This window comes from Pseudonaja textilis, chromosome 2, assembly GCF_049901715.1.
Source record: "Pseudonaja textilis isolate UNSWEBS1 chromosome 2, rPseTex1.2, whole genome shotgun sequence".
Classification (NCBI taxonomy): domain Eukaryota; kingdom Metazoa; phylum Chordata; class Lepidosauria; order Squamata; family Elapidae; genus Pseudonaja; species Pseudonaja textilis.
Window position 1 is genome coordinate 64,542,518 of NC_141991.1, and position 13,060 is coordinate 64,555,577.

At 37.3% G+C, this 13,060-nt stretch overlaps 1 protein-coding gene across 3 annotated transcripts in view; it reads right to left on the reverse strand.

Moving 5' to 3' along the window:
* DAG1 (dystroglycan 1) overlaps positions 1 to 13,060 on the reverse strand; it is a 78,716-nt gene that overhangs the window by 28,912 nt on the left and 36,744 nt on the right. The gene's annotated exons all lie outside the window — the stretch shown is intronic.

Here is a 13,060-nt window from a genome sequence, read left to right on the forward strand (position 1 = left end):
CCTTTCAAGAAAACAAAAGTGTACTTGTGCAAGAATTTTACATTTTAGTTATCAGACTAAAAGATCATTTGTAGTGAATGGTAGAATTATTCCCACTATTTTGAGCTTTTTCCACAATACACTTTCAAACCATCAAATCATAACTTGGACAGCCTTTCTATATGACTGTTTTCCCTTTGGGGACAAAGTTCTATGTAAGACATTCTGTAATCCTTAACCCTCTATGTCATATTGCAGAAATGCATGTTTATTTTGACAAAATAAGAAATAAGAAAGATCTTTCTGAAAATCTATAGACTTCCTATTTCAATTATGACAAAAGTCTGCCCACATCCATACATAACAAACTTTCTACACAAGGAGTGATAGCAACACTCCTTCTGAAACGCAGCCCTCAAATTCTCACTCTGTACCACCACAGTCATAAACTATAAAACCTTAAATCATTATTAAGTAACCTTTGGCAGGGAAGTGTTCCAAAATTGGCTGTCTTCCCACTTTCCTTTTGGTACTGCAATAACTCCAAATAAGTATGGGTTTTTAAAATATACAGGGTAAATAAGAGTTAGTGGATTCCTACATTTCATTATATACAAAAATGTAGAGTGTAACAGCGATAATACATAGCTATGCCGTATTTGGTATACTATTTGTGGCTATTTTTAATCTATTTTTAAAAATTCATGTAAAGTATAATGTTCAGAACAGTTCACACATGAAAATTATAAATTAGACTAATACCGGTATTTGCATTGATGAGTCATTAAAAACCCAAATTTTCAACACCAATGAACAATTTATTTCCTGAGGTTTTTGGCTCATATTCAGTTTTCAGTTAATCTTTATTCCAAGATATTTTTCAGAACCATTATCAGCTGAGGTATCTCCATCCAATACATTTACATTTGATTCCTCTTTCCTCATTCTTTGTTTTGTCTTTACACTTGCCTCTGTTAAATTTCATTCTATTTTCTCAATCCAATTAAATGTTATTCTTATCTTTTAGACAATTACCGGTAGCTATCTTATTCAATGTTGTATTACCTACAGACTAGGCAACTATTCTTTCTGCCACCCCACTAAAGTCATTCAGGTCCTAAACCTTGTAGCACCTTAATCAATAAACTTGGAAAAGAACAACTGATGTGTACTTTGGGTCCTATTCCTACAATATATTTAACAGAGCAACCAACCTCTAGATCAGATCTCACTACCAACATCCACCTCCACAAGCAACTGATCATCTACAGTTATAAGATTTCCCTCTCCTTCTTCCCTCAAGTCATTTCTGAAAATATTGAAGAACAATGAGTCCGGGTGTTCGCCCTTCAAGGTAATACAGACAAGAGGCACAACAAGGAGTACCAGTTCTATCTTTATTGTAAGATTACATTAACAGATCTTGCAAGACTAAAAATATTTCTCCCTTTCCTTTTGTTCTCCAGAAAACTAGGGAGGGTCCCTTCCTGTGCCTCCTCCTTCTGTGGGCCAAGATATCTTTTACACTCCCATTTTTTCAATCTGCAACTCTCCCTCCTGTCTTTCAAGGTTATTCTCACATCCATTACACTGCAACTGAAATCCAATTCGATACTTCCCTATTTCAGGAACCACCAATAAGGAACCTTGGAGTACGATTTCTGAGCTAACTATAATATTCACTTAAATACATGCCATCTAGCTCACACTTAACTATTAGTTAACCAACTTATCATAGAGCATTTATAAGGATTAGTTGCACTCAGAAGTACTCTGATTACTACAGAGGATTACCTATACACATTTTCCTATGTAGGCTGTCTATATCCAGAGCCACTGATCAGAGCTCAGCAATGGATTCCTTTCCGTATAGTGTATCACTGAACAATAATAAAAATACATTTGTTTGATGACTGGTGTAAAATACATGTAGAGCATATTTCTAGCATTTAGCAACCTTTTTGCAAAGTTCAGCTGTATCTTTTTATATACATATTTGGTGTTTCTGCTAAAGTCACTGTAAATTCAGGTACAGTTGGTGGAAAACACTGCAACTAAGGCCCAGAAGAAGCAAGCAGGCTACTTCTGCTGACTGCCGGCTACCAGCAGTTAGATTTTCAGCAGCTGAACGTTGACTCAGCCTTCCATTTTTCCAAGGTTAGTAAAATGAGGACCCAGATTGTTGGGATCAATATGCTGACTATGTAAACTGCTTAGAGATGCTGTAAAACACTGTGAAGCAGTATGTAAGTCTTAACTGCTACAGTATTACTATCTTGGAGCTTGCAACCTAGAGGAAGGGGACTTTGCCTTTCCCACAAAAATGGACTAGGAGATTTTTGTTTCTATTTATTTATTAAATTTCTATGTTGCCCGTCTCACTCAGACTCTGAGTGATTTAAAACAACATAATAGAATATGAACACTTCACTAAAAGCATTTTTTCTTTGCAGTCCATTTTTTAACTTGAGCTTAGCTAGCTTGTCCCACCAGATAAAATTTGGTTCTATTCCATTCTGTTTTTAAGAAATTATGTTACTAATAAATGGAGTCCTGAACCTCTTTATATAATTTATTTTCTTCATTCTCTTTGACTGGAAACAGTAAAATGGAGTAGTAGTAAAAGTTTGAAAAGAAATTGAGAAACTGAATGCCTGCTAAAATAATGTTAAATTTACATTTTAAAAAATAAGGAGTTAAACTCAGTTAAAATTCACAGATAGGAGACGAAAAGGACAGCTAGAAAGTATCCTTTTTTGTCTCAATGTTTCCTGTCCAGATGAAAGAAAACAGTTGAAAGCAACTAAGTACTCTGATTGGTTGTATGCTGCACTCTTCCCTTTCAATATCACCCCCACCCTAAATGGAAAAATTGTCTGGTAACTGAGCAAGTGGATTTCAGATGAACACAGCTAATCTCAAATCAGGACTTTCCTTTAGAATTATTTCATTAGCCTATTTTTCTTAATGTATTATTCTTTCATTTGCTATTTTCCTAAGATTCATATCCCGTCAAACAAGGATTTTCAGCTGACAGGCTCCTGCCCTCTGGAACATTTTATCCCTGGGGTGAGACTGGCTCCCACCCTCCTGATGTTTCAAAAGAGCCTGAAGACCTGGCTCTGCCAGATGATTTGGGGAACCAATGGGGAAGCTTCATACTGGAGGTGGTTGATTAAGTAAAACCTAATTCCACCCCACCCCCACCCCTTGTGTGTCTGGCTGCCATCTTTCCAATCTGGTTTTAATGGTTTGTAATTGTCTATGATTTTATCTACTGTGTGCCATGACTGTTGATTTTAATTTCTTTTCTGTTTTAATACTTTAGGTTATAAGACACCCAGAGTCATTGGATATGAGATGGGCGACAAATAAATCTTCTAAATAAAATAATAATAACAATGATAACAATAATAACAAGTGTAAATAAAAATCCCAAATCCCCCAAATTCATGGCAGAGGACAACACACTCAGCCCTCCAACTTCCCCCCACAAGAACCCAAAGTTCAAATTTTTCACAGCTGACTAAATTTGGTTCACCTCAATTTTAATTAACAATTCTAATCTTTAATCACTGGTTCTATATATTCTTAATAATTTAGTGTTGAGGAAATTAGAATAAAGTTATTTAATAAGTTTTACTACAGGATTTGCCACCACTCCAGCTTTTATTTCATGGATCGTATTGCCTTAACAGGAGAATATATTTTCTATTCAATCCAAACCATGTTTTGCATACTGTTTTGGAAGAAATAATATTTTCCTTAATTATCATTAGGATGCAATTTCATGGTAGACAGATTTAAACACAATGGTTATGCTCAATGAATTTTAACTTTATTGTGCAATTTCTGCTATTCCATGATTTCTCTCTATATCCAGAGTATTTGACTGTTCTTTACACTTACTATCGATAGCTGTTTTTGTATGTTTGTCAGTTTTAATACTGTTATCCACTCAAACTTATGTAGTTGAAGTGGACGATGCTATAAATCAACCAACTACATATTGCAAAAAAAAACAACCCTGAAGGACCAGATTTCTATCTAACAACACTGCTTATATTAAATTAAAATTTCTACTCCCATCTAGTTTCAACTAGTTCAGATAGCTCTATAGTTGTACCTCAGTCCTAGGCTCCTGTGAATTGGAAGTGCTCCTTACCTAGCTTGGAATCAGCCATGAAGAGATACTTAGTCTTCCTGTGAGAGAAAAGCACATAACAAAGGCAAAAAGGATCTGGCCCATTTTCTTTTTAAAAGTCCATTTGATAGAGAAAACCCTGAAAATCTTCTGATTCGTTGATTAAATTTCCATTTTTTCTGGGCTTTCATAATCTCTGCTCTATTTAGACTGATAGGACGAATCTGATTGACATATTGTATGAAGTTTAAGAATTTTTATAACTCTTTCCTGCCTGAATCCCTTGAGATAGGATTTCTCAGCATTCACTATAGCAATACAAAATGCTGTACTGTAGCTCTATGTGTGCAGGAACAGTAAAAATATGAGGAGAAAGCAAATTTTGAAAAAAAAAAAGATATTCCTCTAATGTCCATAGAGTTAATGTCTGGATGAAAAGAGAGATCTGCAGCCAGCACCTAAATGATATAATGGTAGATTCCTTTTAGATTTTAAAGGAAAATGCTTAGAAAATGTATAGAAAAGGCACATAAGATTACACTGCAGTACTAGACACATGCAATAGACTTCCCCTGATGATCCTGATCTCAGCAACTATCTTTAACAGAAAAGGCAATCCATCAAATATCTTAGTTCCAAATGTTTCAGAGGTTTATATATGATATGTCACACCTTGGACCCTGTTCAGTAATAAACTGTCACCAGTACAGATGTTTCAATAGAGATGTAGTAAATCTCTATGCAGCATTTTATACTAGTTGAAGGTTTGGAACTAGAGTAAGGGTAGCCTCATAGAGCACAATGCAATACACGCAATCCTCAACTTACGACAATTGGGACTGGAATCTTGAACAAAGTGGTTAAGTGAGATGCCTACACAATTGCTTTGCTCAATGACCATAATTCTGACATTCCTTGTTGCAGCTGTCAAGCCATCTCCCAGGCTATTAAACAGATGGAGCAAAGGAGCTGCCTGCAAATTCTGTTCTCAGTGCTTGGAAGGAAATTACTCTGGTGGGCTCAGTTTCTCTACCCTGTCAAAAGAGTTTGACTCCTATCTCTGTCCAGAAGGGAACTGCTTCGGTGGGCTGCAAGAACAGAACTCGGATTTTTGGAAACCTGACTTTTTCCACTGGAAGAGTTCATCTCCCCTCAATAGGAAGCTCTTTCAACCAACTCCGATAGAGAGGGAGGGAGAGAGGGAGAGAGAGAAGGAGGGAGGGAGGGGGGAGAGAGGAGAGAGGAGAGAGAGAGAGGATAGAGAGAGAGCTCTCAGCAAGCAACAGCAACTTGCAACCTTCCCTATCCGCTTTCCTACTGACTTTCTAGGAAGCCAGCAGTGAAGATTGCAAATGGAGATTACATGATTGTGGGGTGCTAGTCATGTGATTATGTGACTGGGGTGCAGCATGATGGCTGGAAGTGCTTTACCCTTTCTGAAACTCAGTGTAACTTCAAATGGTCATTAAATGATTAGTCATAACTACTATATGTAAGGTGACCAGCATATGAACAATCTAAACCAGACAGGTTATAAGCAGCTCTCCTGGTCACAAAATAATCTAAACATCCAGTGTGCGTGATGAGCTCAGCTCCACCAAATTCCATACTTGTTCCTTCTGAGAATGCATCATTGCTGAGAACAAGCAGACTCCCAGTTCTCATATTTGCTGATCACTCAACAACTAAGTCTTGTCAGTTATCAATCTCAGTTTATTGGCCCTCATCTATCCCATCACTGCAACTAGACATTAATTCAGAACATGAATAACTTAGTTTGATCATATTATGGGGAAATTGAGCTTGTATTGTGATACCTCAAAAATTTTGTTGATCCCCAATTTGCAGTTGTGTAGGCACTACTACTTCATCAAAGGCTTTGTTCAAATGTGAAGAGGTTAAAGAAAAGAACTGAAGGAGAAAGAGAAAAAATCTTTTAAAATGCAGATGCATACAATTTCCTAGAATCAATAAAAGGGGGAAGTGTTGGGGGGTTGCTATCTGAATAAGTGTGATGCAAATTTCTACAAAAAAATTACTTTAGATACTTTGATGTGTCTCTGTGGAATAGATGAAAAGCCTAAGCCTATAGTGTACGGGATCTAGTTACTGTCCACTCCCTAGGCATGCAGGGAGGAGGAAGGATAAATGCTTAAATTTCTATGCCACAACTAAAAAGGGAAAACGTAATATAATGATGCCTGATAGATCAAAGCGGAGAATAAAAATTGAACCGTGCTGCATAGGAGCAGGAGAAATTGATGTCTCGTCTCACCCATCCCTCAACTTTATTTCTTTTATAAGGGATATGCCTAGATCTGGTAGCATCCACTAATTCAAGGTAACTAAACCTAGTACCTGGTTACGGAGATTTTATTTCATACAAAACAACTCAAAACACTTTGCTTAGCAGAAAACTCACTGGGTGGCCTTGGGAAGTCTAAGTACAACCTCCCTCATATAAACACAAAATTAAGTGCTGCTTAAAGCTCTTCCAGGAAGAAGAAGCTTCTCTTGTCACTGAAATTTAAAGGGGAAAGTCTGTACTTGTACAATATTTCTGAGGGAAAATGTTGCCAGCACCAACTTTGCATTATATTTAATACCAATGTAGACATTTAATAGACTATATCTCAAAGGTATTTACCAATTTCAGAGGCATTCATGCACATATTATGTATCTATATTATCTACAATGAATCACGAGGCAGGCATTTTGTTTGCATAAAATTGTTCACTGACACACTTGAAGAGTAGATTGTAAATTCTGCAAATCCTATGTAACTGATACATTGAATTTTTACCATTCGGCATAATCGGATAGAATTATCAAAAACCTTACACAAAACAGCAACACCCTACTCCCCCAAACTAGCTCAGCATTCCAGCAACTTCATCATGGAATATTGCCTTCCAATTAAATCTCATACAGTATATGGCTATTGTGTTTTGCACAATGTCTGAAATTCAGCAGAGAATTATATTACATTAAATCAAATGGGCATTTTAACTTTTCAAGTTATTTCCTGTCCATTTCCTATGTTCTATATAAAATCACCCAGCATCACTAGAAGTCAGGTGGTATATAAATTTAATAAATAATTAAAATAAAACTAAAAAATCAATACTGGGCTTTCTTACAAAATTGGTTAGCATATTGTGTTGGAGGGGAAAAAACTTGAAGTGCCTTGATATTCTTTTTTGAATCTAATTTCCTTGGAAGTCCAAAACATGGTAGTCTTCCATATAAATGGAATTTAATAGAAACAGAAATAGATTTTTGACTTTTACAATTCATACTTCCTTTCAAATACTTTGGAAAGTACAAAAAAAAAGACATTTGGAAGCTGTTCTTCCTTCTCCAGGTATTAATCTTTCACCATCTCAACTAACCTCTTGAGGAAAGATCCTCATTTCTCAAACACTCTTTCCCCATAGGCTTCAATCTTGCACATTTTTTTCTTTATTAACTGTAGATATTCCAACATCCTTAAATAGTAATTTTAAGAAATTAACATACAAATGAAGACATAAGTAGATGGACAAAACTGATTATTGGTGTTTTCTTAACCTTTCTGATCTAACATTTTAGATACAGCTCTTGACTACATTTATTTCATATTTCATCTGCCCTAGATCTCTCCCCTCCCCCATGCCTTGAGATAGTTTAGTTATCCTTCCCTAGTCTGTAATGAGCCTAAATACCTTACCCACACACTATTTTAGGCAACAAGGTTTATTTCCAGATTATCGCATCTTTCTTTTTAACTGAAGTATATAGTACTGCATTAGGCAAAGTCTTCTAAATATGGTCTATTCAGACATAAGATTATAATTTTTTCCCTGTTCCACTATTTCAGAATCTGTTATCCCACATTCCATTCTATTTAGGAGAATCCCTGTGGCAAAGCAAAGGGAATGGAGACTTGGCATAGAAACAATTCGGACAGCAGGGTGATAATAATTGCAGAAAACTTTTATGATAGATTCTTAGATGCACTGTGCTACTCTGAGGTGATGGAATGAGAGCTATTACATTATTTATCTCGGTATGGGGTCAACACAGGACACAGTAATGAGAGTATCAAAATGCTTCTTCACTTACAGGAAACTATCAATTGATAACCTTGAGCAATTACATAACCACCTTAAAGAATTGCCAGAACTGTAATACCCCTGGAGAATAACTTCTAAGATGTTTTACTGGTATATTCAAATGTTTAAAATGCTTGGATTCTGCTGAGTGTCACATATGTGGCTTCTAATTACTTTGCTAAATCAAAACAATTTTCATCACAATAATCATTCAGAGTTTGACAGCACGTAGCCTAAATCTTCTTGAAGTGCAATGATTACATTGTCTGCCCCAGTATCTGTTGTACAAAGTCCAATAATTAGAAATAGAAAAGAATTTGTCCTTTGATTTAGTATCAAAATTGATTTTTTTATTTTATTAATATTCCTCAGACTTCTATTTTACTGTTATCTCCTTTGAATATGATCTGTTTTGTCTTAACAAAAGTATATGCTTCTCCTTGAAAAATCTATTCCAAAGCTTTTGATTTATAAACATCTAATATTTTGCAGAAGAAACTAAGCTTAACATAGTGATAATTTGGCAAAACATATTTAAAGTACAGAATGGACACTGTATTTTCAATGTACCGAAAATTTGCTTCAGTGCTGAATTCCATTACTCCTCCACTCCCTAAAAGAACCTTTCCCATAACCTACTTCCCCTATCAGTTACTTTTTGCTTTTCAGTAAACATACGGATGAGACCATCTAGATGAAAATTAAGAGGTCTACTGGGTATAGAACATGAACAATTCCGTAATTTTCTTTTATCTCCTTATTTTCTTCGGGTATTCTTTAATCAGTAGCAATCACTTCAAGACTATATTTAGGTTATAATAAGGTAGTGAACAACTGGACCTTGAAAGCTGAATCCAGAACAAAATCTACCTGCAATGAACTGCATAATAAAGTTAGCATATGAGAATCTGTGTTAGAGAAAACAGATACATAAAGCTGCTGACAAATTATATGAGAGATTTAAAGAAATAAACCACTCTCTAAATATGTTGCGACTGATAAGCACATCTGCCTGTCTCTACCTGGTGCTTACATTCTATTCATTCCCCAGAAACCTCTCCTGTGATTGTTGATAAGGAGTCTTTTTTTCCCTCAGAGGAAAAACTAATAAAATGAAAAACTGTTTTATATAAAAACATATTTTTACAAGGCTGGAACGAAGTGGCTAGAGTAGAGTAGACCATACTATGAACTGGGAAGTCCCAGGCTCAAATCTAATTTCTGCCATGAGCTTATTAAGCAAATTGCTCTCTTACTGCATCTGTAATATGAAGGATCATACTGATTTCCATATCAAGGGCCTGGTCCTCTATTCACCCCAGACAACATTGTACCTGGTACAGAATCCAGAAGTGGTAGTTTGTAACCTTGGAGAGTCACAGGTTTTTTCATCCCTACTTTACAGGATTCCTGTAAAAATTAATGCATTTAAATGATTTGAAGTTTGCTCCTTGAAATTTGAATGTCCCATATGAAATGTAGTTTAACTTTTTATCATGCTAGAGACACTATATCAGGGGTCCCCAACCACCGGTCCCTGGACCGGTACTGGTCCGTGGAACAATTTCTACTGGGCCGCCGGTTTGCTGGGCACCGCCATCTTGTTTTGATGAAAAAGTGCTTCCAGTGAGCTTTTCCGGGTAGAAAGCGGCGTTTGGGTGCTGAAAGAATCCTCGCGCCTTAGTTTCATCGGGGGCTTCGAACAAAACTAAGGCGCGAGGATTCTTTCAGAACGCATGGCAAGGTGAGCCGAGCGACCGTCCCGAAGCTGTCCTGAAGCCCATTGACACAGGTACAAAGGAGGAGTTGAAGGTGGCGGGGAGAAGCGGGGGACAGCTGGCTGGCCGGTCGCTTGGCTTGGCTTGGCTTGCCATGCGTGCTGATGCCGGTACCGGGCCGCGGATGATTTTGTGATACCGGTACCGGGCCGCGGCACAAAAAAGGTTGGGGACCACTGCACTATATAACAAGTTTATGGGACCATGAAAAAGGTTTTAAAATGTTGTTCACTTAAGCTAAAACAAATTGATTTAACTATAGAAAGCATTCAACAATATTGAATGTTTACTTTATTCAGCAATATCCCTTGTTAACTTATGCCCATGTGTTTTATGGTTTTCAAAATGTTGTTATATTTTGTGAGATGGGCAGTTATATAAACAAACAAAATGAAAGCACAAGATCTTCATTAGATGCTGCAGAAGCATAGCAAACCTTCGTGAACAGTCTTGTTTTATTTCTATAGAGACCACAAGCTCTATAAATTTTAAAGATTGATAGATATGTTGTATCAAGTCCCATCAATTTTAGTGAAACATTTACAGACATAACATCTGATGTAGGAGTATGCATAACATGAACAATACATTTTATTCTGAACAGGCAATGGTCCAACTGAAGCACCATGTTTTGGCCAAAGAAAATCAAGAGAAGAACAAGTGGACAAAGCTGGTGCACCTCATCCCTTCATAACCCTCCACAGATGTGTACTAGCCTACCGGTTGACCTTCACAGCAAATTCCACTCCATCTCCATTTATCTGTTGCCAAGAATACGACCAGGTTCAACCACCTCTTTCCTAACTTTCCTTGTACTTCTTTTCCCACTCCTGCGACCAAGCATCCATCTCTTTAATATTGTGTATCTTCCTTCTCTATCTTAGAATCATAGAATCAGGGCCGAATGGGATCTTCTAGTCCTATCCCCTGCCAAGGCAGGAGAGTCCTTATTCCATTCTGGACAAATGGCTGTCCAATTTTTTTCTTGAAAACCTCCAGTGATGGGAGCATCCATAACCCTGCGAAGGGGCATTGGTCCTACCTGAACGCTACTTCTCGGGGAGCCGAAGGGAGAATCCAGGATGGGTAGTCTCTAGTCTCATAGCTCTGCAGACCGAGTTGAAAAACTGAGGACACACCCCCTGGTAACAGTCCCCAGTTCTGAACGATGTCGAAGCGAATCCAGCTGCTCCTCGTACTCTAACAGATACCTATTTGATACTGTGAGAAAAAAACATTTCCTCCCTACTCTGACCAGACAGAATACAGGGTGGGACTGGATTCTCCCTTTGGCTCCCTGAGAAGAAGTGTTCAGGTAAGACCAACGCCCCTTCTCCACTGAGCCAAAGGGAGAATCCAGGATGGGACATACCAAAGCTGGCTGATGGGAGGGAACTGGATCGGAGGTCCCCACTTCTACATGAACGCCCTGCAGGACTCGTCTTCCAAAGGACAGCTCTGCTGAGGCAAAGGAGTCAATTTTATAATGTCTTATGAATGGGGACACAGATGACCAAGTCGCAGCTCTACAAAAGTCCAGAATCGGAGGGCGGAGCTGGCATCGCGACGATACGGCATGCGATCTTGGAGATCTGATATCGCAGCCAATATCTTTGCTCCTGGACGGTCCAAGTGGATCTAAACCGTCCCGAAGAGACGGTGAATGTAAAGAGTGCATCCTGTCGATCCCAGGGATATCACAAAGTCCCTGGTAAATCCAGGAGCAGCTCTTTTTGCCAGCGGCAAAGAGGCAGCCATTAAACCTGCTGAAGTTGGGACAGCTCCGAAATGAAAGAGAACGGAAAGAGAGAGTGTGCCGGTTTGGTGAGAACTTTTTCTTTATTTTAAGACTTGAAAGGACACCCTAAGGGGAAGAAAGAATCTGTAAAAGTTTTGACAGAAGTGATTAAGCGGCAATTTTAAACAGGAATGTCAAAGTAATATTTTTTTTTCCTCATTGCTGGACACATGATCTTATATTTTGAAACTGGACTGGTTTTTTTCTTCTTTTTATATATTCTTCTCTCCTTTTTGATTTTATAATATTTTAAGTCAGAGACTCCCTTTTAGTTATTTTTTAAATATCTTTTTTTTAAATTAATTCTTATTATATTTTGCTTGGAAAAGGAGGAGGAAAGTGAAAGCTAAAGAAACTTTGTAACACTGCCAACTAGAGGCTTGGAAATATTCTATTTTTCTTTTGACCAGACAAAGCTGAGGAAGAACTGAGACTTTGTTTCAAGGACATTGCCTGCTTGATAAGATAGAGGGAAGAGCACGGGAGAGTATTATTACAGGTGCTCTTCTGGGTTTCTATCAACAGCTGGAGTCTGGTGCTGAAGCTTAGGAAAAGAAAAGGTGGTAAGTCTTTGGAGAAGAGAGTTATAACAAGAGCCTTGGATAATCAAACAAAGGGCAGTGTGCTCTTTTTATTCTTTTTGAACTGTGCTACCCCTCCTCATCAGTTTACTTTTTTTTTGCAAGAGCTATTTGGATTTTTGGCTCTCTGGAACTTGTCTTTGTTTTTTTTGTTTTGTTTTTTTCTTATATTTGGAAGTTAAATTTCTATGTCTGCTTTTTATTTTAAAGGAAAAGCTTTAGTATTAATGCTCCCCTTCCTTTTCTTTTTAAGGGAATAGCCTTTTTCTTCTCTTTCCCTTCCTGGTATTTTTGTCTTTCCATCTACCTTCCATATTGGTTTTTTTTCTTTTTCTTTTTTTGGTTTATTTTTATGCATACTTTTATATTTGAGACCTCTTAATTGGATTGAGGTGTTGAAGAACCTGAAGAATTTTTCCTTTCTTTTTTAGCCTTTTTCTTCACTTTTTCACCTTTTTTAGGATTTTACAACGTGTGTGTGTGTGTGTGTGTGTGTGTGTTTATGGTCTTTTCCTTCATTTTTGAATTTTTACTGTCATCTAACCAACCAATTGGATTAAGGTATACAAGAATCTGAAGAATGGAATTTTGTGATTTAATAGCAACCCCAGAAAAAGAAATGGAAGAAGGGGAAAAGCGCTAAAAGAAATAGTCTATCTGGATTGTTTGGTGACTTTGGATCTTT